We start from the raw sequence: 27,934 nt of genomic DNA on the forward strand, positions 1-27,934 counted from the left end.
GGCCCAAAGAATCTTTATGTAGATTATATTTACCTTTAAAGAAATTAAAACTGAGAAAAAATGTATTTGTGTATTAACCTATTTTAAAATAACAGTATAAATCTATTACCTACTGAACAATAAACACTATATTTTCAAAAACAAAAAAAAGTAATTATAATGACATTGTTCTACATTTTTTACTTAAATCTTCATGTCTAATTTAATGGATGACAGCTGGATACCTTACTTTTGAAGTTAATTTGTTTCAGTAGGTTTTTTAATTGAAGTATATGAAAAACATCTGACCTCACACAGATATATAGTTAGAAAAAAGGAAAGGTGTTTTAAAAAGCCTTTTCAGGTCGTTGAGGATATTCTTCTTCAATGCTACACCAAAACTCAACAAATATTATTTTCTTAAAAGCTAGTTGTAACGTGGAAACAGAAACCATATGAATGAACTTTACAACTATGACTGCTACTGTGTTACACTGAAATACATTGTTCTATGTCACCTTTCAATGAATCTTTCACTCCTGTATGATTTTGTAAACTCGTGCATTGTACCTCACGAGTTCCATTTTACAGCAAAAAATTACACTTGTTAATGTCCCACCAATCTTATCAGAAAGTCTTTATGTACTAAAGAGCTAAGTTCATGGTGGCATATCCAAGTTTTCCGAAATTTTAAGTTTTGCTTTCAAGCTTTAATTTGATCATTGGAAACAAAAACCGTCAGTCATTTTCCTTAAAGGGGCATGTTCATTTTGCTAATTTTTAAGAAACGTCTACCAAAAAATCAAGTCTGAATAACCATGGTTTAGCTGTCAGTCATTCATTCAAGTAAAAATTGTGTTTCATGGAAAAAGGAGCTAGTTGAGCTCTCAAGGCACAGCATCACACCAGTTCATTTTCTTGAGATATGCACAGTACGTTAGCTTGCAGCAGCGGTAGGCTTATGGGTACTTCCCATTGATCAACAGAATGTTAAAGAGATATACTTAGGGTTGAGATTTAATAATGTCAGTAATTTGTACTGCTTCATCAAAGACATTCTGTGAGTTAGTGACGGTGAAGAACACGACTCTATCACAACTGATGCCCTGCCTTTAACTCTGCTGAGGCACTAGCACTTTTAGCCATCATTGTTTTTACATCATCCGTGCAAATGTCAACACAGTGAAAAAGGCAAATATTGTCTCCGTACTACTATATCAATAATATCGACTATGCAGACTCCTGAGAGGATCTAGGTGAACCCCCAATCATTCGCAGACCGTCCACTGACCAGAACTGAGAGAGAGTATACAAAACCCAATAAAAGAAGGCTCAAAACAGTCACTATGATAAACTGGACATGTAAATCCAGGGAACTTCTGTGGCCTTGATTCTGGATTTTTTCCTACCCCATCCCTAAAAAATGTGTGAAAACTATGTGAATAAGTATCCAGGATAATACATTTTTCCCTCTCTCAAAGGAAGGATGCCTTTGGGAGTTCTTCCCTAGAAAATTCTAAGACGGCTTTTAGACCTTCTTCTAGAAAGCACAAGATGAGGTTGAGCGTAGTGTGGTCTTAGCAGAAAACCGTGAAAAATTCCTAGAACCTGAAACCAATGTAACTGAAATTTTTCAAGTGGAGGGAGAGAAGGTAGGGAGTTTTACCAGGTGTTTGGTCTTTAGCAAAGCAAAGCAGTGCTAAGCATTTGCTCTTTAAATCTAAATGAAGTAGTCTGGGGTCTAACTTAACTCAGAAAAAAAATCTCTCCATTAGTATGCATAAAAAGAAATTTGTAGCTGCTATAACGAAACAGAAAGAAACCAGAAATAAATTTGTTTAATAAAGGAAACTGAGCATGCTGTATATATCTCTAGATATTCTAGCCAAACTATCTCACTAGCTTACACAATGAAGATTTAGGGTTGGTGTATATTTAGGGTTCTGTTGTGATCCTGGATGCTTATTAACAAAATACTTCTTGTAGGAGAGCAAGCCCCTTGGCAATCTTTGCATTGTTATATTCAATTAAGCAACAATTCACTCTGTTTTTGTTTTTAATGGGACTCGCCATTTAATGTCACTACTGGTCCACCAGAGAGAACACTTTAGTGCTCTCTACTTTTCTCTTCAGAGCAGAATCTGCACTAAACCATCAGAGTTTGCTTTTCTAGCAATGAAAAAGCTTGTGACTTATGGAAAGCCGGCTCCATCTAGCTGTCCACCCTGTATCATTCCTCCATCCATGTTCCATAAATATAAAATAATGTATACAAGCTATCACTAAAATAATATTTTCTTCTAAAATGGACAGATCCGTGACCTCATGTATAAATAATTTTTAATATATAGACATGTATCCATTTATTTCTATCACATTTTTCGCCTTTTTGTCTTTACTGAAAATGGAGCTGGTTATTCTAAGGAAAGACTCTAAGATCAGCATTATATTAAAACACACACACTTTACTTCCTTTTGAAGTAAAGTCTGAAATCTAGTTCTAACATTTCATGAAGGTTAAAAGGTTACTAGATTAAATGTTCAAATGATATTACATGTGAGGTTGTTTATTGAGTGCATAGGGGGTCTTTATCAGAAATATGCTAAAATGGTTCTCCTGAGACTTCTGAAGGAATGCTCTCCAATCTCTCATGTTGAAATCAATCTAAAAATATTTAGCACTGTGTAAATCTTATAATAGCCTCATGCATCTTTATTAGGTCATGCCAATATTAAAGAGATTTACCAAAAATATTGAGTTCTTGTAGCATATATTTTCTATATTGTTATTATTAAATTATTCTTAAATTGGAAAATTAATAAACCCTATAGTTAATCTACGTTCTTGGATGAACTTAGGAATTTCCAGTCACAGCAATTTTATCACTAAAAAGATGTACTAACATCTTTATGAATTCACTTAAAAACATCATTTCACATCAAAGAGCTCTACACACATTTCAAAATATGTTGCTTTAACACATTTTCAGTGCCATTTTCACCAATATTTTATTTCACTATCACTCAGCCTTACCTCTAGTCACAAACAATAAAGCAGGGCAGTCAGGCAGTTTAACACAGCTTGAGTTCAGCAACCACCTTACACTACGATCTTCATTCAAATCTCAAAATGAACTCTAAGGGACAAAAAAGAATTTATTCACAATTAGAACATATGACTTTATAAACTGCTCAAAGTTTAAAAAACTCTGAACACACTCATCCTATTGGACTTCTTACAAAATACCATATTCTATTTGACTTAGAACATACATTTGTACAGATAGCATCGCTATTCATAAAGAGTAAAAAGAAGGATATCACAAGTGGAAATCCACTTAAACTGCCCTTCTGCTGAGGCTGAATGCTGCCTATCAACTCATTCATTCATCCTAACAGTACAATTTGCAAGTCTGCTATACACATATAACTCTGCAGTGTGCTATATCGTTAGATTCTTCAAAGAAAATATAACCTGAATTTTCCTACCTGCAAGCACTATACAGGCAATGTAAACAGTGATGACAAGCTTCATATTTCTGCCACTGGTTGTCTTCAGGGTTAAGATATAAGCCTTTGTTAAAAGACAATGATGGCCACTAATACCATAGCATGATTTTGTTTACAGAAAGAGATGCACTGAGGAAGAGGAGTCAGGACTCATAACTCTATCAGAAGCATGACAACCAGTCAGAATGGCCAGCATCCAAAAGTTTACAAATAATAAATGCTGGAGAGGGTGTGGAGAAAAAGGAACCCTCCCACCCTGTTGGTGGCAATGTGAACTGGTGGAGAACAGCATGGAGGTTTCTTAAAAAAATTAAAAATAGAGTTATCATATGATCCAAGAGTTCCACCCCTCGGCATATGTCTGGAAAAGATGAAGGCTCTATTTCGAAAAGATACATACACCCCAGTGCTAACAGCGCCACTATATACAATAGCCAAGACATGGAGACAACCTAGGTATCCATCAACAGATGAATGGATAAAGAAGATGTGGAGTATATATGTATATATATATATATATATATATATATATATATATATACACACACACACGTACACACACACACACAATGGAATATTACTCAGCCATAAAAAAAGAACGAAGTATTGCCATTTGCAACAACATAGATGGACCTAGAGATTATCATACTAAATGAAGTAATTCAGACAGAGAAAGACACATATTATATGATAATACTTATATGTGGAATCCAAAAAAATAATAATACAAATGAACTTATTTGTAAGACAGAAACAAACTCACAGACATAGAAAAGAAACGTATGGTTATGGCGGTACGGGGAGGGATAAATTAGGAGTATGGGATTGACAGATGCACACTACCACGTATAAAATATTCATAGATAAAGAAAATGTATTTACTGTAGACCACAGGGAACTATATTCAGTACCTTGTGATAACCTATAATGGAAAAGAATCTGCAAAAGAATATATATATATATACACACACATGTATATATATATCGCCAAATCACTTTGCTGTACACCTGAAACTAACATAATATTGTAGGTCAGCTATGCTTCAATAAAATTTAAAAAAAGGAGAAGCAGCAGCAGCATGACAGAGCACCAGGCAAAATCTAAGCTAATGATGAACAACATAATGAGTGGTACAGAAAGAGTGCGTGTCTACAGTCTAGTGTCAAGCATGTGTGTTGACTCCCAGCATCACCACTGACCGTATGGCAATAAGTGATGCATTTTGTTTTGCTGAATTTCTGTTTCTTCAAAGGCATACTAGAAAGAATAAAATTTTTTCAAAGGGCTAAAATGAGAATTAATGAGATAGCATATGTGGAACTACAAGGCACTGACAAAACACAGAATTTTGTAGCTGCTTTTCCCTCCTTTCTTTGGGATGGACACAGGTGTGAAGCAGAGGGCTATCATTAGATACTAGGCGTTATGGAGGTGGGGAGGACTAAATTTGGGTGATCAAAATTCTATTATCTGGGCTTCCCTGGTGGCGCAGTGGTTGAGAGTCCGCCTGCCGGTGCAGGAGACACGGGTTCGTGCCCCGGTCCGGGAGGACCCCACGTGCCGCGGAGCGGCTCGGCCCGTGAGCCATGGCCGCTGAGCCTGCACGTCCAGAGCCTGTGCTCCGCAACGGGAGAGGCCACAACAGTGAGAGGCCCGCATACCGAAAAAAAAAAAAAAATTCTATCATCTTAAGGGCCTGAAAACCAACTTCAGACTTGCCTAGGGCAAGGAAACACCCTTAGATCCAAAAATCAAAAAAAAGTTTTGGTAGAGCGCACAGAAGAGGGCTTTATAGGTCCCTCTAAATGCTCTAATTATTTATATGTACCCCAGGTATTCCCAAAATCAATTTGAGCCTCTAAAATGTGCTCTTACCACATGAGATTCATCCTTAGTCGGCAGGACACTCTCAAACTCAACTGTGGCGGTTCTTCCTTCCACCATCCTTTCTCACACCACAGTTCTTCACTTTCCCACCTGCTCTACGCAGCTTTAAATGGCTCCTACGCCTTCTTGGCCTCCGTGGTGCGTAGTGCGTCCTCTCGTAAAGCGACACGCCTAAGAGTGACGCCATCCGAGGGCGCCGCCGCCCGGAACCGCGTGGGGGAGGTCGCGCCGAGAAGCGCGCCTACGGACGAATGCGTCAGTCGCTGGTTTGCCGCGAAGTTCCTCCACGGGGCGGGCTCCAGGGCCGCGTGGGCCAACCTCTTCAAGCACTACCAGCAGTGCGTTCAGAAAACAGTAGAGGAGAGGGAGGTTCCCACTGAGGGACTGGAGTTCATGGGCCGTGGCAAAGCTCTTCTCCACCTTGACAGTCATCTTGAAAATGGCAATCAGGAGATTGAGGACTCTGGATTGTGTCAATTAAAGCTGTGAAGATAGCGATCAAGCGATTTGATGAGTTTAGGAGGGAGAAGTTTCCTTTCCACCTTCTTGATGTTTTTCTCTCACATGCAAAAGATAATGAACCATCACTTTGCTTTGAGACGATTTCTGGCTTTGGCTTCTCATAGAAACTCAGTGTGCTGAATAATGGGATTTTTCGGGATTATGGTTGCAATACTTGGTCTGGGATCGATTTTAAATATACCTTGTATGTAAATACTGATAAGCTTGTCAGGATGATCAAGGTTGCCTGACCTCTTGGGTTAGGCTGTGAAGGACATTACTGCACTGTTATTGTTCATGGAAACCACTGGTTAGGACCTCTCTTTTCTCTCACGGAGCTAATGCTCTGGAAAGGGTTCCCAGCACAACAGTTTCAACCAATGCTTGGGAGCATGGTTCTATTTTTATATAGTAACTTAACTGTTAAGGTTGCTGGTGAATGGGGTTAGCCAAGAGGAAGACAACTTTTAACAGTTCCCTGCCTTAACAAGAGGTGTCAGATCTCAAATTAAGATGGGAAAGCTTCAAGAATGCTGCAGTGAACACCATTTCAGAACTCATAGTGTAGTTCGGGAATTGAGATCCTTGAAGTAGCTATGGAGGAAGATGCTAAACTGCAAAGATTTGCTCTTGCTAGCTTTTAACCCAAGTCAATGAATTAAGGCAACCTGAATATCAAAAAAATGCCAAAATGCTGCATCTGGTTAAACGGGGGGAGAAAAGAGTTTGTTTTATTTTCCTTGTTTACCCTGTCCTGTAATGCCTGTAATCATGAAGATGAAATAAACTGTAACATTTAGTTCAAATAAAAAATGGTTCCTAGTATAGAAGTTTGTGGAAAACAAACATTCCCCTTTCCTTAAGTTTCAGGATGCTCAAGAAGAGTTAAAAAACCAACTAGACATGCTAAGTGAAAATGTTTCCAGAGGAAATTTAATCATTGTACAAATCAACTAAATTCAAAACCTCCATGAAACACAATAGATTAGAAACTATCTCCTCTCTTCTCATACTCGTCTACTTTTGTGAGATTACTAACATGGAGCCTCACACCGAGTAGAATATATATATATTTATTTATTATATTTATTATATATCTATATAGTATTACATATATATTATATATATTTATTTTATATATGTATATAAAATAAACATGGGCAAATTAGCCAAATCACTGGGTTCTAAGGCCTTTGGTTCATCTATTTTATCTAGTCCAAGCACCTAAAAATGTGGAACCAATCTCTATGGAGACATATATTATAGGGTGCCAATACACAATTTTTCCTTCCATTCCTGAATTTGGCAAATATCTTGAGCACTGTTATGGCTGACACTTCTGCAAATTAGCAATGTCATTTTTTTGTCCATAATTAAATCACTTGATCTTCAGTTAATCTACCATAAGCTTTATATTTATTAATATATAAACTCTCACTAGTCTTCTCTATAATATCCTTAAAGTTTGGGAAACTCTGAAGAGGCTATTTGTGAATAATGTTTAATTGATATTGAAGAAGAACCTTGAACCTAGTGGTACCAGCAATGACCCTGCTAATCCCAAAAGATATGAAACAGGGAAGATTACCTAAACTATAAAATGATCAACAAAGCCCAGAGTTTTCATCCTCATTTGTGAATTTTGGCAAATGTGGTTTGATTTACTCTAATACTTTTTATTTACAAAATCCTCATGCACTGCTCACTACATGCCGGTCACTACTCCGTGTGCTTTGCAAATATATACCATCTATGCCAAAATTACTTTTCTAAAACATGATGTTGAAACTGCCTTTTATTTGAAAGACAGACACAATAGTAAAAGCTCTCTCTTCAGCTACTGTGTCATGTCAACAACAAAACAGGAAGCAAATTAGCTTTGATGGCACTGGTTCTCATTTCTATTAGAATCCCCTCTCTTGCTTTTTTCTCGTACCGCAAAAAAAAAAAAAAAAAAAAAAAGGAAATTCTGATACGTGCTAAAATATGCATGACCTGAGGTAATTATGCTAATTGAAATATGCCAGTCACAGTTGGTCACAAGACAAATACTCTATGATTCCATTTACATGAGGTATCTATAAGTAGTCAAATTCATAGAAACAGAAACATAGAAACCAACATAGTAGAATGGTGGTTGCCAGAGGCTGAGGAAAAGGAGAAATGGGAAGTTGCTTAATGGGTATAGAATTTCAGTTTTACAAGATGAAAAGTTCTGGAGATTAGTTATATAAGAATGTGAATATACTTAATGCTACTGAACTGTATACTTAGAAATGCTTAAGATGGTAACTTTTATGTACTTTTTACCACAATAAAAAATACAAATTTTTTACATTAATAACTTTGCTATAAACCAATAATGTCACAAGTGATTTTCATTCAATTGGCTTCAAAACAGAGAAGGAAGAGAAACACTTCCATTATAGGCCACATCAGATGAATATATTGGAATCAATCAACCATTTTAAATTTTCACAGAATTAACAAACATTTCTCTTTAAAAAAAAAAATCAAAAGTCCAAACCAACAACCAATATGCTTTTAGTTTATTTCACAGCTCAATCTTGAGTTTGGTTTAAAAAACACAACGTAAAAAATTCTCTGATACTGGAAATATTCAATATTTCCCCACCCACCCCAAAACTAGATAAATTCTGCATTCTTGTACATTTCTTTCTGATTTTATGCTTAGATTACTTTTTTCTTTTGGCCTTTCAAAAGCACCTGAAACCTTATACCTATGCTGCAATGAGAAAGAAAAAAATGCATTTGTTTAATTGGAAATATTTAGGGGTGAGCAGAAAAATATGCATTCCTGCTGACAATTTCTGTACTGAGTTTGGTCCAGTGGGATTAGAAGTCTCTGAGATATTAAACCCTGGAAAGAAGAATTTGTGATGGAAAGGCTGAAAGAACTGAATTATAGCCAGTAGCACCACTTGAATACTTTAAGCATACTCAAATGTGCTGTGTTATCATAAGAACTTTAAAAAACACACACACAGAAATGATGGAGGTTATGGAACAGACATTAGACATCGCCGGAGAAGCAGCTTCACCTCTGGGTCATTTGAGGTGGCCAGCCTAACCACAAAGGAACATCTGCAGTGCTATTCAGGGAGCTAAGAGAGATGCCACACTCATTTAGACTCCTGAGATCGTTAAATCTGACAATAACTTTGGTTACTTCCTCACAGGCATCTCACTCCGGACACCTGTCCTGCATGTATTTGATGTCTAGACTGGGGAGAATCAATTGAGTTTCTCTTCTTTTAAAATAGAAGACACACATTGAAAGGTCTTTGTGTTTATTTGCAAGAAATACAATTCTCCTATAATATATCCCAGAGTTGTCCTCCCTTTCAGCAGAAACATCTTTCCAAGTCCACCTCTCTCAGTGGCCCCTCTGAGCTGAGAAATGTGATGATCTGCTCACAGGAAAACACAAGAACATTCCTGAATTTCTCACTTTCCTACACACACCCCAGCTGAACACAGGGTCCTGCAGGAAGGATCTATCCCAAACTTGTGTGTGCCCATAGTGCTGGGGAATCAGTTCCTACATATGGCAAGATGAAAATAGTCTTTGACTCCAATAATTCCTGTGTAAGAATAATTAGACAAGTCCTATTTTCTGAAAGGTGCTCTCATTCTTTTGGCCCTTCGAATTCCTGAAATCCAATCCCTTATCTATCTTAACCACCTTTCCTACAAGTTCTTTCTCACATTGATTGATTTCATGACTATTGTAGCTTTAGCTTCCTTTTGTATCGAAGACCACAGGCTTCTGAAGTCAGCTTGATTTCCTGGGCTCCAAGCACATGGTGCAACTCTACCCATTAATTGCCATTAATCTTATGACCACTGATACACTTCCTCTTTCCCAAAACTTAGTCCAAACTCTCAATAGCTATTAGAACTGAATTTTCTGGGGCCTGAACTCCCCCCCACACACACACACACCCAAATCCTTCCCATTTCTGATTCCTTGCCTGAATCCTTCTCTCTTCCATTCCATGGACTAACACATCTTCTCGTTTCTCATGGATTTCTAGAATCTGGGGGACTGAAGTTGTAGATAATTTTCCATGCTCTTTACTTCAATTCTGAACTCCAAAGTTGCAAAAGTAACACAATGAAGTCCAGATTAAAGTATTTCCTTCATCATTCAGGTAAATTTCCACAGTCAGTTGGTGTGAAATGATTAAAGTTGTAACCAGGAGCAGACTCCAGGCCATATCTTGCCTGCCTGGGAAACCTTTTTAATGTAACAACTTGAGAGCACTCTGCCCCTGGAGGCATCTTTCTTACACCTTTAGCCCATAAAGAACACCACTGATAGAAATGCCTTCCTAGAAGACAACTGGAAAATAAAGGAAATTTTATAAAAGATAACCTTGGCCATGGGGGTCAAATAATCTAGAATCTACCTAAATAAAAAAAGTCAAGCCACTCCCTTCTTAATATATGTTATTTATTTCTATATATTCATGTTTTTCACTATGGAATAGACAGGAATAGACAGCAACTAGACAGGAGCCCTGCCCTCAAGGAGTGGACCCCTCATGGCTGTCTGACTGATTTGACTAGTTCTTTTCATTCTTTATCTTTTTCACTGGTCATATCAGGAGCAGCTGTGAAACCAATTTGTGATTGTAGCTACTTAGCACTAATCTCTTCATTCATTATGTACAGTCACTTTTCCTATCAGTACTTCCAAGTTAAGCTTTTTTTTTTTTTACTCTTTATATGCTTTTCCAAAATAAATTGCTCATTTTGAGGCCATTTTAGCATCACAAAAGACACTTTCGTGACCCTCCTTAAAGCTGTCAATATGTGCCCAGCAAGCCAAATGTATCCTGTTGATACTGGACTTCATATACTGCTCTGAATATAAAATGATGTAATAGGGTTTCAAATAGGTTTGCAAGGTCATCTTTCATTGGAAGACATTGGTTAGCCTTTAAACCAAATTAAACCAAACCAAACAAATTGCAACAACAATACAAACACTTTGTGAATAGAAAATACAGTAACTCTTACACACTCTGTAGATGATCTGAATCAAATTTCTCATACAAGCAAGCTTTTCTTAACCTTTGAGCTGTATTACCTTTCGCCACTCTTACCTCCCCCTAATGTCAGTCAGAATGATTTACAAAAATACACTCATTTTTAGTACTAGCCTAGAGAGCGAGGGTGACAAAAAATGCATATGATGCATTTTAAACTCAAAATATGAGATTTTTAATTGCCTACCCTAAGAATTTCCTGTGATGTGGTTCTGTCTCTAATAGAAAGTATTTTACAAAAATTAAAATTTCTAAATAATAGCTCTTAAAGGAGAGAGAGGAGAGATACTTCCTTCTCATGCAATAGCATGAGAAGGGTTCCATGGCAATAGCACATTCAGGCTAATGAAGATGGGGACTACTGTTTATTAAAAGCCTTAAAACTTGCAGCACCGAAGGTTCACCATTGTGGTCTTATTTATCTTCACACAACCTTAGTAAGTAGATATTAATATCCTCTTTTTCTAGATGAAGAAACAGAGTAAAAAAAATGAGAGTAGATCAAAATTAGTCTTAAATTAGACCTTATTAGTAACATTTTCTTCTTCTCTCTCTTCTCTTTATGTCACCATTCCCTCCTTAAAACACACACACACACACACACCCCACAACACAGTGTTAAAGAGCTTACGTTATCCACATACCTACAAAAAAGTCAAGTTAACATTAAAAAATCACTTCATTGTGCCAAAACTATGAACCAAAGGCAAACTTATGGAAGGATCTAGAAATTAGTGTATTCTGAACTAACTTGAAAATCCTCACTCTAGACTGAAAATCAGATTTCCAGTGATGAACTTCACATGTGCACTTCTTGGGTGGAATACAGGGAACAGAACAGCAATACAAAGTCTTCCTCTGTTCCACATAGATCAAAGCAACGCTTTCCCTGCCTCATAATTCCCATGAAGTTTAAACTCACCCGCCTCGGACTTAATATCTTTTTCTTTTCCCACAGTGAGGACATGCTGCCAGTGAGATGACCCAGGCAGAGGTTCAAGGCCTTGGTACTCTGTGCCTCAGGCTTTTCACTAAGAAAATTGAGTGTGAGAACTTTATCTCCAATAGTTTCTGCCTATTGTGACATCTCTCCTGGGTCTCTTCGCCCCTAAATTCTTCATTTCTTCTCAGAATTTAGCTGAAGAGCACTTTTCCCCTGCCTGTTTATCTCAATGTCTGTCTCTCACTGCTAGTATTTATTGCGTATCACTGTAAGTCTTTATTGAATGTAATCTGTTTGGGGATATAGTTGGCATGAAAGATGCTTCACCAAATGAAGTTGTAAAGTATTATACATAAATACTTAATTCCTGGATTTATTTATTATCATCATTACTTATTTACCACTATAGGCACACAGGACACCTTTGAAAGAAATAAATCTGGTCAGTTACTCTCCCAAATTTTATCAGAATATTCTTTTATCAAAATGTCTTCCAAATGGTGTCAAAGTCTCTTATAAGATATAAATTAATGCTAATATATAGTAATTATTAATATTCTTCACACACTACAATTTATAAAAACTTGTGCACATATAACGTTAGTTATTTTATAATTTAATCTCCCAGCTATCCAATGCTAGGAGAGTTTTTGTCTCCATATGACAGGTCAGGAAAGTGAGACTCTGGAAGTTTGAATGACAACCCAAAGGTCAGATGAATAATGAGTTTCAGAGCTGGCTTCAAACTCAGGTCTCCTACATTAGGTTCTAAGTGTTTCTCTCTCCCACAGCTGCCTATAGCATCAGCAGGATGAAGGGAAACCAAGCAAGGGTCAGGTTGAGAAACAAAATAAGCTCCATTGTCTCCTTTGTGAGGCTTTCATAAGAGTCTACGGTTTGGTGTGGATATATGTATCACATGCTGCTACATTAATTCAACTTGATATTTAATTCGGGGTTATTGGAGACAGTTTAAATTTGAAGTCCCCAAACCGAATTAATTTTTATTTGCAACAGTAGGCATTCTGGAAAGGGTCACTGCAATTAGCCCTAATTAATGTAATTTTTCTCTGGGTGCCCAAAAAATGCTGACAATGCCTGGGCTACAATGATGCCATGAAGAGGAAAGACCCCAGGAAGTATAGGATTGGGATCCTGATCAGAGAGAGGTGCACCAGCCAAGGGGACACAGATCTGTGTGGAACACAGAAATGGTGATATTGGTTCATATGAGTGGATATGCACATTTGGAAGTCTAATGGGCCTTGGAATTACAATCAATTACATTCATTTCATCCCATACATCCTCACTCTCCCAATTGTGGATACAGAGAAACAGAGGCAGAAACTCTATGCAGTAATACTTTCCATGGCTAAACAGGGAAATAAATTTTAGAGGATCCTTAGAAGCACTTCACTGGGATGGTAAACTCATAGCCTCTTGCAACTTCTTTTCTCTGGTGTGTGTATACCTCTCCTTGTTCACGAGAGTTTTCAACATGGCAAATTACATTTCCATCCATTTTTTTGGAAGTATTCCAGATTTTACCATCTTTTTCAGGAAGATCCCCACCTCTCATTCAGGGATTCCTACACTAAATCCAGTCTCACATCCTCACTCAGGGAATAGGAAAAGGAATGTGAGTTGCACATTCCTGTGGGAAGTCTGCTGAACAAACCAAAAAAGAGAATTTCAAAATAATGTTTGCTCTTGTTGCTGGGAGTTATGCAAACAATCTTTTCTTATATAATACTTTTCAATATAATTGATATTACAATGAAACACCAGCTCTAGAATCCCTTCCTAAACGAGCATGTAACTGCAAAACCCAAAGGCTGTGGACATGCTATTCCATAAGAGGAATAAATTAACTATCGAATCTTACACTGGCAGTCCATGGAGTACATTAAGTCACCACAAAATACACTGCCTGGGAAATTTGACTCAGTTCATAATAAAATAAATTGTCACCTCGAACTGAAAAATAATTACTCTTGAACTAAGTATAACAGACCAGACACATCCATTTTGGACAAGAAAAACAAAGAAAGAGGAAGAGTAGAAAATGTAATTTCTAAGTTTACCTAAAAACCATCAGAAAGGAAAGAAATAAACAGAAAAGAAGGAATGTAATAAATCATTTATACAAGCAAACAATGTAAATGTCGTTCATGTTTTCTATTCACATCATTGATTTTAGCTCTGTAATCGAAGAGAAGTTAAGAAACACATAGATTGAAAATTGGGTACCAAAATAACTTATTCTTTATGTCAAGTGGGTAAAAATTAAGCTATTATGGTGAGACCTATAATAGGTTAATCTACAAGTCATTAATAGAGTTAGTAGTGATTTAATTTACCGTATTTATTTATATCCCAAAAAGAATGGATTATAATAATAACCAGGATTTGTGCTGATTTACAACAAAGGTTATTTAGACAAATATAATAAAATGGAAAAATAGGAAGTCAAGATTTGAGATAGCAGACAAGTTATGCTAACTGTGAAAACTATAACATTATTACCAATCAATATACAAATTTGGCTCTGTGTCCACTGAACTATGAAAGAAAGGAAATATGATAAGATGTTTCATGTTCATTATCTCAAAGAGGGAACACCAATTTCTTCGAAGTTACAATGTAGTTCTGGGCACTAAATCTTTTTTTTTTAACATCTTTATTGGAGTATAATTGCTTTACATTGTTGTGTTAGTTGCTGCTGTATAACTAAGTGAATCAGCTATATGTAACATATATCCCCATATCCCCTCCCTCTTGCGTCTCCCTCCCACCCTCCCTATCCCACCCCTCTAGGTGGTCACAAAGCACCAAGTTGATCTCCCTGTGCTATGCAGCTGCTTCCCACTAGCTATCTATTTTACACTTGGTAGTGTATATATGTCAATGTGCCACTCTCTCACTTCATCTCAGCTTACCCTTCCCCCTTCCTGTGTCCTCAAGTCCATTCTCTACATCTGCGTCTTTATTCCTGTCCTGCCCCTAGGTTCTTCAGAACCATAAATCTTTAAATAATATTCTCAAGTAGACTTATACAGAGTACTCTGAGTAAAGTAATGGACAAAAATCCTCAATAACAACAAAACAAAAATTTTTTTTGTTGTCTGTTTGTTTAGAATTGCAGAAGTTTTCTTTTTCAGATTGCTTTTATTTGTAATAAATCTCAAAGCCCATGTATTAAATGAATGTAAAATGTATTAAAGGCATTAGTAGGAACTACAGCAATATAGCCCATATATTAGCTTTCTGGTAAGCTAACTTGGTCTAAGATTAGGAAAAGCATGTTCCTGAGACTGCCTTCTTTAAATATCACGTCTCTTCAGTCAAGTTTAGCATAAGATCCAAAAAGCTTATTATTGGAGTTTATAGTACCCCAAAATGGGGTCAAAAGCTTTTTTAAAAAATATATTTTATGAAGTACAGTTCTCAAAATCAAAAAGGAAACTTCATTGAGCCATTCCATCTGTCTGCAATCCCCATTTCTGAGCTTTTTCGTTGTCAATAGCAGCTAAATTTTTCAAAGGTTGATTCTACACAGCCAAAATGGTTTGACCATTTTATCTCCATTAACTGGCTAATATCTAATAGCTAGTGTCTGTGTTGATTAAATTAGCTTGACCTACTACAGTAATAAATCTGATTTGGGTTTACTCAAGCAAACTGAACTGAAAATAACTGTGTGAATCCAACTAATTTGAACACATTTTAAGTTTAATCAAACAGCCAGTATGCAATCAATAAATCTGTAAATATGGTCAAATTTGATCCTTTGTGTCAAATCTGGCTTAAACTGTACTCTGAAAGAAAGGCCAGTAGGTCTCTGTGGTAAAACCGATTTTGATGCCCCACCTAGATCCCCTTTACTGGGATAATACACTCTCTCCAGAGACCAATTACTTAGTTAACAGCAACTTGTTTGCATCAGACTTCTCCCATCCTGGAAAGGAGAGAGATGCATTCTAACCAGGATTAACACACACGTAGAGGTTTGCCTTTCTTGTCCACAGGTTCTCAGCCAGTCCCACTACCCAAGGGCTCACGTTATGTCTGACCCATGGAATTCTGCATGAAGTCACTCCAGATCAAGGGACCCCACTTTATGGCCAAGAAGGTGTGGCAGTGGGCATATATATCTATATCTATATACAGATATAAATATAGATACATATATATGGGATACACAGTTCTACCACTTTCTATACCATCAAAAAGCTCCTGTGCAGATAGAGTGATGAAACAGCCTCTTAAAGATATAGCCAAGACACCAGCTTGAACCAGTTTAATTAACATTTTGAAGTTGTAAACATCCTTGGAATGATAGGTGCTATTCTGCATGATTTGATAAATTCCTTAAAGCAAAGTCCCTCACGTGGGTTGTGTCTCCATTAAACAGAATATGCTGATCCAGGTATCAAGCAGTAGAAATGTAGGAGTAGCCCCGCTCACCCAACACTTCCAGTGACTCACTTAAAGAACCTGTGCTTCCCATTCCCATATGTTTACAGTCTCTGAATCTAGGTATCCTGATTGCAATATAGTGAACAGGCCTACCCAAAAGACATAGGAAAACTAACCGCAACCAAATTCAAAGCAATGGCTGCTACAGGTCACACTGGGCTCCTCAGGCCAGTGGTCCAACAGGTACAAAAAAGAGCTATCCTAATCTAATGATCAGGAAATTCAACCCTGATCATTATGAGGAATTAGTACTACCACCTAATAATAAGGACATAAATGAATATGTCTGATACCTCTGCTGGGGCACTTCCTGGCACATTCATGCCATTTGTGGCAAGTACAGTAACTCCAGGTTCAAAAAGGCATGGTAACCAGAGACTTAGACTCCTCGGAGATGACAGCTGCATCAACCCCAAAGTCAAGACACCTAGATCAGTCAGAGTGCTAGCTGGGGGTGAGGGGTGTCAGAAACGGGTGGGAGAGGAGGGAGATGATGAGTATCAATTAGGACACTGGTACCAGTTGCAGTAGCGGGAGCTGTAGTTTATCCCACCAACCCTCCTCTTAAGTTTCCCTAAGAACTGTGATCATGGGATCTGTATTATCAGAGTGAATTTAACGTGAGAAGCAAGTAGACCTGAGCAATGAAATGGGTAGACTGTGATGAATGCTGTTTTAATGCCCCACCCAAATCCTCTTAACCAAACCAGGGCACTCAGGTCCCAGGTGTTGTAAGTGTTGGCTGCCAAAGGGTTCACAGCTATGCCCTTGGCAGCAAGATTGCCCTCTGCTCACAGGAACTGCTTCACCAGAAAAGGTCTGCACCATCTCTGCCACCCTCCATCCCGATACAACCCACAACCTATGACCACTTGAAAGCACAGTACTAAATACTGCCACCCTTGCCTCAAAGGGGGACAACTCCATAGCCCACATCCTGTGGATGAGATGAAGGCTAGACTTTACCCAAGACCACACCATTGCTCAGCCCTTTTCTCTTTCCCTATCCTGCTTCACACTCAACCTCACAGATTTTTTCTGAAAAACACTGCCTCAGTAAATCATGTGTCATGACTAAAACCACCCTGTTGAAGGCTCTGATTTTAAAGAAGCAGAACCAAGAAAATCTCAAAATTATTGTTTATAAGAATCAATAGGAGAGATTATCTTAAATGCACATTCTTTGGCCCTGCCTCCAGAGAAGTAAATTTAATAGGTGTACGGTGAGCCCAGGGTACGGCATTTTTCACAAGGACTGAATTTGGATTCAAAACCATTGTCTGCTAAACACTCTTTGAGATGCACAGGGCTAGACCATCAGCACACACCATCCACAAAGGAAAGCTAGAAGCATCGCTGACACAGCAATATTTTCCATCCTTGCACGTGTGAATAACTTTCTCTATAGTTACTCTCAGGACTTTAATATACCAGCATACAACAAATGCCTAACCTCAACTTTGTGATATGGCTGTCATTCTATCCATGTTTACAACTTCAAAATGTTAATAAAACATGATAAGTGCAGAAGTCAAAATAAAGTAGAAGTAAAGTAGAAGAGGTGGCATTTTAAGTAATGGACTGCACATTCTTAATTTAAATCATATATATTTATTCACTCACTTGGTAACTGGATACTAACCAAATGAATTTGTAATATATTCCAGTCTAGTTTTATTAGGATTTGTACTGTATGTGTAATGTGAAAACAAAGAAAATATATTGCTACATCAACTTATATTATTCATGCATATAAAGTTCTGTGTATCTGCTCCTGCCATTGAGAAGATGCATTAGGAAGTCGATTACAATAACAAGAAAAGGTTATTTGAGTCAAATCAAAACAATAAATGGCTAGAGAAAAATTGTAAGATATTTGTTTTACATTTTCTTCCGGTGACACATAACACATTATCTCTTTCTCTAAGTGATTATGAACATTTCTACTCTGTTGTACGGCATAAGGTGGAGATTTGTTTAAAATCACTTATGTCTGGAAAGTCACACAAGCCTCCTTGTACTTCAGAGAAAGTATATTTTGGATCACCTCAGTTGTTAAAAACTCGCAGCTTTTATTTGTAGTTATACTCAGACGAAAATACAGAAGCTGTTTTAACCAACCTCTAATTAACCAATTTATCAGGTTCACCACACTTTCCATTCTCTCTATAAAATATACCAGTGGTTGCTGGGAGAATGTAGAACAATCTCAAAAAGTTTGACTTCTCTCTGCCATGCCCGTCTCTTTCCTCTCCTCCAGGTAGGTAGTACAATTCATCAAGAGTCAGTTGTGTTAAACTAGTGGTTACCAGTGGGGAAAAGGAAGGGGGCAGGGGCAAGGTAGGGGTAAGGGATTAAAAAGTACAAACTACTGGGTATAAAATAAATAAGATTCAAGGATATATGGTACAGCACAGTGAATATAGCCAATATTTTATAATAACTATAAATGGAATATAAACTTTAAAAATTGTGACTCACTATGTTGTACACCTGAAACATATAATATTGTACATCAGCTATACCTCAATTAAAAAAATAAAAATAAACATTACACAGAGTTGAAACCGCCTTCTCTCTCTAGAATAAACCCCCTTCTCACTTTCCTGATGTTGAAACGTATCACTCGCCTCCATTTTTTGTATATATAAAACAGTACTATAGATAGTACTATTTTATGTTTTGAACTTTGCATACATGATACCATGATGTTCTGACTCTTTTGTGATGTTTTTATTCTATATTATAGTTTCATGATTTATCCATGTTAATACATACAAATGTATTAATGTATATGGCTTATTTCAACAGCATTCCATTATATCCTAATTTATTTATCCATACATTTGTCTGTAGATATGTAAATAATTTGCAAATGACAGCTGTTAAAAACAATGCTGTAACAGCCTTGCACACACATTCAAACATTTCAACATCAGGAAAGTGATAATTCTAGAGAAAGAAGGGGGCTTCAACTCTGTGTAATGTTTATTTACTGAATAAAAAAGATTGGTACACTGTTGATGGGAATGTAAATTGGTGCAGCCACTGTGGAAAACAATATGGAGGTGCCTCAGAAAACTAAAAATAGAACTACCATATGATTCAACAATTTCACTCCTAGGTATATATCTGGAAAAGAACAAAAACACTAATTCAAAAACATGCACCCCAGGGACTTTCCTGGTGGCGCAGTGGTTAAGAATCTGCCTGCCAAAGCAGGGGACACAGGTTTGAGCCCTGGTCCGGAAAGATCCCACATGCTGCGGAGCAACTAAGCCCGCGAGCCACAACAACTGAGCCCACATGCCACAACTACTGAAGCCCATGCACCTAGAGCCTGTGCTCTGCAAGAGAAGCCACTGCAATGAGAAAGCCATGCACCGCAACAAAGAGTAGCCCCTGCTCACCACAACTAGAGAAAGCCCCCGCAGCCAAAAAACAAACTAAAGAAAAATGCACTCCAATGTTCATAGGAGCACCACTTACAATAGTCAAGATATGAAAGCAATGCAAATGCTGATCAGCAGGTACATGGATAAAGAGGATGTGGTACTTATATACAATGGAATATTACTCAGCCATAAAAAAAGAATGAAATAATGTCATTTGCAGCAATGTGGATGGACCTAGAGAATATTATGCTTACTGAAATAAGACAGACAAAGACAAATAATGTATAATATGACTTGTATATATAATCTAAAAAGTAATACAAATGAATGTATATGTAAAACAGAAGCAGACTCATAGATATAGAAAACAAAGTGGTTACCAAAGGGGAGAGGGAAGAGATTGGGGCAAATTAGGGGTATGAGGTTAAGAGATACAAACTGCTATGTATAAAGTAGATAAGAAACAAGGATATACTGTAGAGTGCAGAGAAGTATAGCCATTATGTTCCAATAACTTTTAATGGAGTGTAATCTATAGAAAAAGACTGAATCACTAATATAATATTGTAAATCAGCTATCCTTCAACAAAAAAGAGGTAATTATGAGACAGCACTTTATAAAGTGGGATGTGCCATATGAATTCCAATTACTATTAAAATATTAATGTTTTTATCCCATGAAGCAAGAAACAGATTACAGAGGATTTGCAGAAATGTTGCTTTAGGCTTACTTATGACAACTGGAGAATACTTTCTTTTGGTGAAAAGATTCCAAAGAACTATTTTAAACACACTTTCATAGCAATCATTGACTTCAATGATCTAAGAATACTAACAAATACTACATTAGAGGTAGAACATTAAGGATCAAATGTTCACAAAAATAGTTTCAATATTTTAGTGCTATATGTTACAGTTCTGACTTTTAAATAGGGGCAATCTACCTGTATTTTAGGTTACACCAACTCAAACTTATTCTGGAATCTGAATGTATGAATTTAATACCAGTTTTTATTAAATATAGAAAAATAGAAAACTGGAAAATCTTCCTATTTTGGTAGTGCTCATTATATTTGGGGTCTTTATTACATATCAAAATTTATACTTGGCTCATTTTTTTTAAAGTATATAATAAAATATCAGTGAGGGGGACCTTCAAAATGGCAGAGGAGTAAGATGTGGAGATCACCTTCCTCCCCATAAAAATATCAAAAATACATCTACACGTGTAACAGCTCCTACAGAACACCTACTGAACACGGGCAGAAGACCTCAGATTTCCCAAAAGGCAAGAAACTCCCCCACATACCTGGGTAGGGCAAAAGAAAAAAGAAAAAACAGAGACAAAAGAATAGGGACGTGACCTGCACCAGTGGGAGGGAGCTGTGAGGGAGGAAAAGTTTCTACACACTAGGAAGCCTCTTCACAGGTGGAGACAGGGGGCAGGGGGTGGGCAGGGGGGAAGCTTCGGAGGAGAGCACAACAACAGGAGAGCAGAGGGCAAAGTGGAGAGACTCCTGAACAGAGGATCAGTGCCGACCAGTGCTCACCAGCCAAAGCAATCTACAGATTCAATGCAATCCCTAACAAACTATCAATGGCATTTTTCACAGAACTAGAACAAAAAATTTCACAATTTGTATGGAAACACAAAAGACCCCGAATAGCCAAAGCAATCTTGAGAAAGAAAACCAGAGCTGGAAGAATCAGGCTCCTGGACTTTGGACTATACTACAAAGCTACAGTAATCAAGACAGCATGGTACTGGAACAAAAACAGAAATATAGACCAATGGGACAGAATATAAAGCCCAGAGATAAACCCATACACATATGTTCACCTTATTTTTGATAAAGCAGGCAAGAATACACAATGGAGAAAAGACAGCCTCTTCAGTAAGTCATACTGGGAAAACGTGACAGCTACATGTAAAAGAATGAAATTAGAACACTCCCTAACACCATACACAAAAATAAACTCAAAATGGATTAAAGACCTAAATGTAAGGCCAGACACTATAAAACTCTTAGAGGAAAACATAGGCAGAACACTCTATGACATAAATCACAGCAAGATCCTTTTTGACCCACCTCCTACAGAAATGGAAATAAAAGCAAAAATAAACAAATGGGACCTAATGAAACTTCAAAGCTTCTGCACAGCAAAGGAAACCATAAACAAGATGAAAAGACAATCCTCAGAATGGGAGAAAATATTTGCAAACGAAGCAACTGACAAAGCATTAATCTCCAAAATATACAAGCAGCTCATGCAGCTCAATATCAAGAAAACAAACAACCCAATCCAAAAATGGGCAGAAGACATACAAAGAAGATATACAGATTGCCAACAAACACATGAAAGGATGCTCAACATCACTAATCATTAGAGAAATGCAAATCAAAACTACAATGAGGTATCCCCTCACACCAGTCAGAATGTCCATCATCAAAAAATCTACAAACAGTAAATACTGGAGAGGGTGTGGACAAAAGGGAACCCTCTTTTACTGTTGGTGGGAATGTAAATTGATACAGCCACTATGGAGAACAATATGGAGATTCCTTAAAAAACTAAATAGAGAATTACCATACGACCCAGCAATCTCACTACTGGACATATATCCTGAGAAAACCATAATTCAAAAAGAGTTATGTACCACAATGTTGACTGCAGCTCTATTTACATTAGCCAGGACATGGAAGCAACCTAAGTGTCCACTGACAGATGAATGGATAAAGAAGATGTAGCACATATATACAATGGAATATTACTTAGCCACAGAAAGAAATGAACTTGAGTTATTTGTAGTGAGGTGGATGGACATAGAAACTGTCATACAGAGTGAAGTAAGTCAGAAAGAGAAAAACAAATACCATATGCTAACACATATATATGGAATCTAAAAAGAAAAAAAAAGGTTCTAAAGAACCTAGGGGCAGGACAGGAATAAAGACACAGAGGTAGAGAATGGACTTGAGGACACGGGGATGGGGAAGGGTAAGCTGGGATGAAGTGAGTGAGTGGCATGGACATATATACACTATCAAATGTAAAATAGGTAGCTAGTGGGAAGCAGCCGCATAGCACAGGAAGATCAGCTCGGTGCTCTGTGACCACCTAGAGGGGTGGGATAGGGAGCGTGGGAGGGAGACACAAGAGGGAGGGGATATGGGGATATATTCACTTTGTTATACAGCAGAAACTAATAAACCATTGTAAAGCAATTATACTCCAATAAAGATGTTTTAAAAATAAAATAAAGTAAATAAAAATAAAAAATAAAAGATTGGATGCTAAGTTTGAGTGATTACTATAAATTATAAATTAATGTGTTTCCACCGATGAGGTATTAGTATATGAATCCAAAGGAATAAAGCTCTAGTGGTTGAATATAAGGTATCTTTGGCAGGTATGTGGGCAGATTATTTTTAGAACTTACTTCTTCTGTTTTGACCTAATATAAAATCTACTCTTCTAAAGCATTTAAGAATTTTAAATTTCAGTATTCCTGAAGTGAGACTATTCAGAAAAAGAAGATAACTTCGGACTCAGCCTTCATGACATTTAAATATTTAAAGTCAACTTCATAACATACTCCACATTTTAACAAATTACTTGGTGAACTAAAATGTGGTATTGCTTCATTGTTTTATTCTGTAAACATTTAGCTCTTGATGACATTCTTGACTACTTTGACAACTAGCATTCTTCCATATTAAGTAAAATAGCAAAACAAAACAATTTTTTTCAGATATCCATTCTCTTCTGAGTGGCCATTTAATCAAGAAAGAGTTCCCAATCCTCAGCCCTGAGGTGAGTTCTGCTTAGTCCAAGCCTATTTTGGTACCACCTTTCCTGTGTCGGTGAGTCATAGAAGGCTAGGGATATGACAAATTTCTGGTCAATGAGCTGGTAGGAGAAGTCTGACGATGGGGTGAGGGGAAGGGATGAGGGGGTCAGAACTTTAACAAAAATAGACACAGAAAGGAATAAAGGAATGAAACCCTTTTCTTCTGCAGGATGTTGCACGTCTGGAGTGATGGCCACCCCAGAGCCATCCTGGAAATGAAAGAGCAGAAAGATGTGAAGAACTTGAATCTTGGATGATATCATGAAGCTAATGTATCAACCAACCCTGGAAGCACCCTACATTTGAGCTTCTTACAACACGAATACAGAAAATCCTTAGTAGTTAAGTCATTTTGAGTTAGGTTGTCTGTTATTTGCTGCCAATAGCACCCTCACCATTGTTAAGTATAATAATATGACAGGCACGATGTCAAGCCCTACAGGTGTAAAGACAAATAGGTCAGTTTTATATTTAAGTTGCTCTTATTCTAGTGGGGGAGAGAGAACCTATGAAAACTTAACTGTATCATGAAATGGCAAGAACAATGATGGAGATGAGGGTGGACACTGTGGGAGAAGTATGGTTAGTGCCTGGCTATGCATAAATTAGTGAATATGTGAAGCCAGCTCGGGTATTTATAAACAGCTTCTTGGAGGTACTAATACTGAGTTAATATTTAAATGCCTTGGGGGTATTGCTCATCCGGTCCTCTTCCGAAAGACTGAAAAATTCAAATTAATTTTAAGTGAAAAGTGCCAAAGAAGATCACTAAGCTATTCCATTCTCTAAGTGAAATTACCTGTCCACTCAGCCAGGTCACAAAGGCACATTGTCTCAAAGAATTTAGGTTGGAGAATACATTTTTGTGACAAAGAGAATAAGATCATTAATAAAATGTAAAAGACTGGTTGTCCAGATAAACATTAATTTGATAATAAGAGATTTGATCTTCCATAGGAGGAACTGAGATAATCACCTTTTCTTCAGAAAAAAATTCTGCTACTTTCCAAGCATTTTCATACAGAGAAATTTACTCGGTCCTTACCTTAATCCTTTAAAGTATCTAAATTCAATCCCATTTTGCAGATGAGGAACTGTGATGTCAAAAAGCAGAGCTATTTGTCAAATGCAGAGTCAGAATTTGAACCCAGGTCTCCAACTTCCAAGGGAAATGCTTGTTCCACCACCCCACTCCAGGATAAACTGCTGACGCCCTCCAAGACTTTCTCTGACAACCCGCTGAAAACGCATGGATGCACACAGGGCAAAGGATGAAAGTGGGGAGCACTCACAGGCCAGAGGATTGTCGGCAGATGTCCCATGGCTCATGCCAGCACATTCTGTCAGCCCCTTGAGGCACCAGAGCTTCAGACGACCAAAATGACAGGTTGTACAAAGATCCAGACTCATTACAAATGGCCCTTCTTTTCCTTTTGTTTCGTTCGTTCTGAGCAGCTGGCATCTTTCAGCGAACAGTCGGTATTATATTTAAGACATAGTACATCATTAAAATAAAACTCGGGGCTAATAATTATGTCTTGTTCAGGTGTTTTATGACTAAAGATTCTGACTTTCCCCCAAGGTCTCCGACTCACTCTTTTCCAAATTGCTTCTCTAAGGGCATTTGTTACAGTGTGGACGTGTCCCCAACAATTAAATAGTAGTTTAATCCTCCCTCTCTAGATCTTTCTTTTGAGGTAGTGTCCTGGAGCCTACGCTACTTCCACTTTCAAGGTGGTATTGATGGAGTTCTCAGCTGGCAGGGCGAGTGTGACTGCACACAGAGGTTCATCAAAGTGGAAAGCCCAGCTCCCAGCCTCCGTGTAGCTCACACCCCACAACGTGATCTGTGTATCAGCAATACTCCCGCCCCTCCCTGCCCTGCCTCCATCTCAACTGCTGTTCAACAGCTAGTAACACACTCAAAGCACCACATTTCACTCTCAGGTAGGGAAAAGAGCGCAGGACCTAGATTATACAAGTATTTGAACTCTAAGCCTTATCTATAAAATGGATGGACAGTAGACCCCACCATCGAGACTAATTGTGAAGATCAAATGGTTGTAAAATCACTTTGTAACTTGTGAAGAAGTTAGTAAGTACTTTAGAATTGGCAAAAACATTTTCACGTGGATTGCTTCTTCAGGAATTGGTGAATCCTGGTAGTTTGTGAGGGATGTTGAGGGGAGGGGGGATGGCCCTTTGCTTACATTTGAAGTAAACACCCTCCTGGACCATTTCCTCCCATGGGCTGGTCTCTATCATGGCTGTGCTGGGTGTCAAAGCAAACAGAACGAGGTGTGGCAGCTACTCTGTGCAAGGCAGCAGGAGAACCAGATTTATCTCAAGGACACCCGGCTGCTCTTCTCAAATCCCTGAAAGAGAGAAACTCCAAATCAGCTTTTCTACACACATTTATTGAAAGCAGCGTCTGTGTAAGTATTCTTTCATAAACTATCGATTTACTTGTTCAACATCTTAGCTTTCCTACCGTGTAGGATTCACAAAAAGCATTTTGACCCAGACATTCAAATTACTGCCCCTTAACCGAGATTCTTGTAGGTTGCTTCTACTTAACCCAGTTTAGTTGGATATTCAGTAACAAATAGCTGAACTACTTTAACAGTTTTTAATCAGAAATAAATACCTTGATATGGATATCCAAATCTCGGAATCATATACACATAGTTTTTTCTTTCTAATATAAGTGATATATTTGATATGCTTTTGTATAATTTAGAACCATCAAGGGATCTTGACCCTAAACCAATCCTTAATTTTTTAATCAAATGTTTTCAGCCTCTTTTCAGGGTGGGCGCTTTCCTATAGGCTAAGGATTCAGAGATTAATAAAAACTGAGTTGACCCAGCCCTCCTAGGAACTTGTAGTTTAGTAAAATTATCAGTCTCTTCTGCCCAAGAGGCATTCCTCTCCACTAACGTGATTTAAATGATCTTCAGGCTTCATTCAGGTTTGCCAAACTTAGGTAAGTTCAACTAGATATAAGCTAACTGTTATGTTATGAAATATTTTCATGGAAACAGAGTAGACTGAAAAACCCACTTCTTCATATTAAGTTCCCTTTGGCAGTTGATTTTGTTCAAATTGATGAAATAAGCAAAATTCCAAACTTTCGTAGGCATTTTGGCTTTGCAAACAGCGATAATTGTTAGATTTGTCTAAATCATATTAGCTAACATTTTTTAAGCACTAACAATGTGGTATGACCTTAACATGGATTCTTCTCCTCAAGCCTCATAATAACACTTACCAACATGATGAGGGATTAAGATTGTCTCCTTTTTACAGGTGACAAACATAGTGGGGACTAAACCAAGAATTTCTAACAGCTGTAGCCCTTGATACACTAGTAAAATAATGCAACGTTTCCTCACTCTTATATATTTGTTTTAATTTAACATTTACTGAACACCTGCTTCGTGTAAATTACAGTCCTAAATTCTGGAGGAGGGAGTGAAATTGGATAAGATACAGTTTGTTGGGCTTCCCTGGTGGCGCAGTGGTTGAGAGTCCGCCTGCCGATGCAGGGGACACGGGTTCGTGCCCCGGTCCGGGAAGATCCCACATGCCGCGGAGTGGCTGGGCCCGTGAGCCATGGCCGCTGAGCCTGTGCGTCCCGAGCCTGTGCTCCGCAACGGGAGAGGCCACAACAGTGAGAGGCCCGCTTACCGCAAAAAAAAAAAAAAAAAAAGATACAGTTTGTACCCTCAAAGGAGTTTAAAATCTACTAGAGCATAAAGCCACGGACAGAAATAATATAAGACATTGAGTTGGCAGAGGCAGTGGTGGAAGGAGTCCGGTGAATGGACCAAGGATAAAGCTTCCACGTGGGAACACAGCTGCTATGGAGGAGTGGGTGCTGGGTACCCTTAAATCCACCCCCAGTAATAGGGATAATGGTGTGAAGAGCGTCACTCAGAGTCTTGGACAAGAGACCAGAGTGAGTTAGGAGGGCCTGTCTTGAATCTCTTCCATCAAAATGGCGGATGGAAGGACATCCTACCTCCACAGTTCTCCCAGATCGGCCCTCAGCCGTCTCCCCAACATCCCTCATCTGCTCTCAGGTCTGCCCTCTGTGGTCCCACCCCATCAGACCACCTACACTAGGCTCCTTCCTGTGGAACCTGAGGAACCTCCACTTTACCATTTGTCTCAGTCAGTTCAGGCTGCTAGAACAGAAAACCACAGACTGGGTAGCTCATAAACAACAGAAACTTACTTCTCACAGTCCTGATGGCTGGGAAGTCCAAGATTAAGGTGCCAGCAGGTTTGGTGTCTGGTGAGACCCA

Source organism: Mesoplodon bidens, assembly GCF_964165515.1.
Source record: "Mesoplodon bidens genome assembly, chromosome: 17".
In the NCBI taxonomy this organism is placed as follows: Eukaryota; Metazoa; Chordata; class Mammalia; order Artiodactyla; family Ziphiidae; genus Mesoplodon; species Mesoplodon bidens.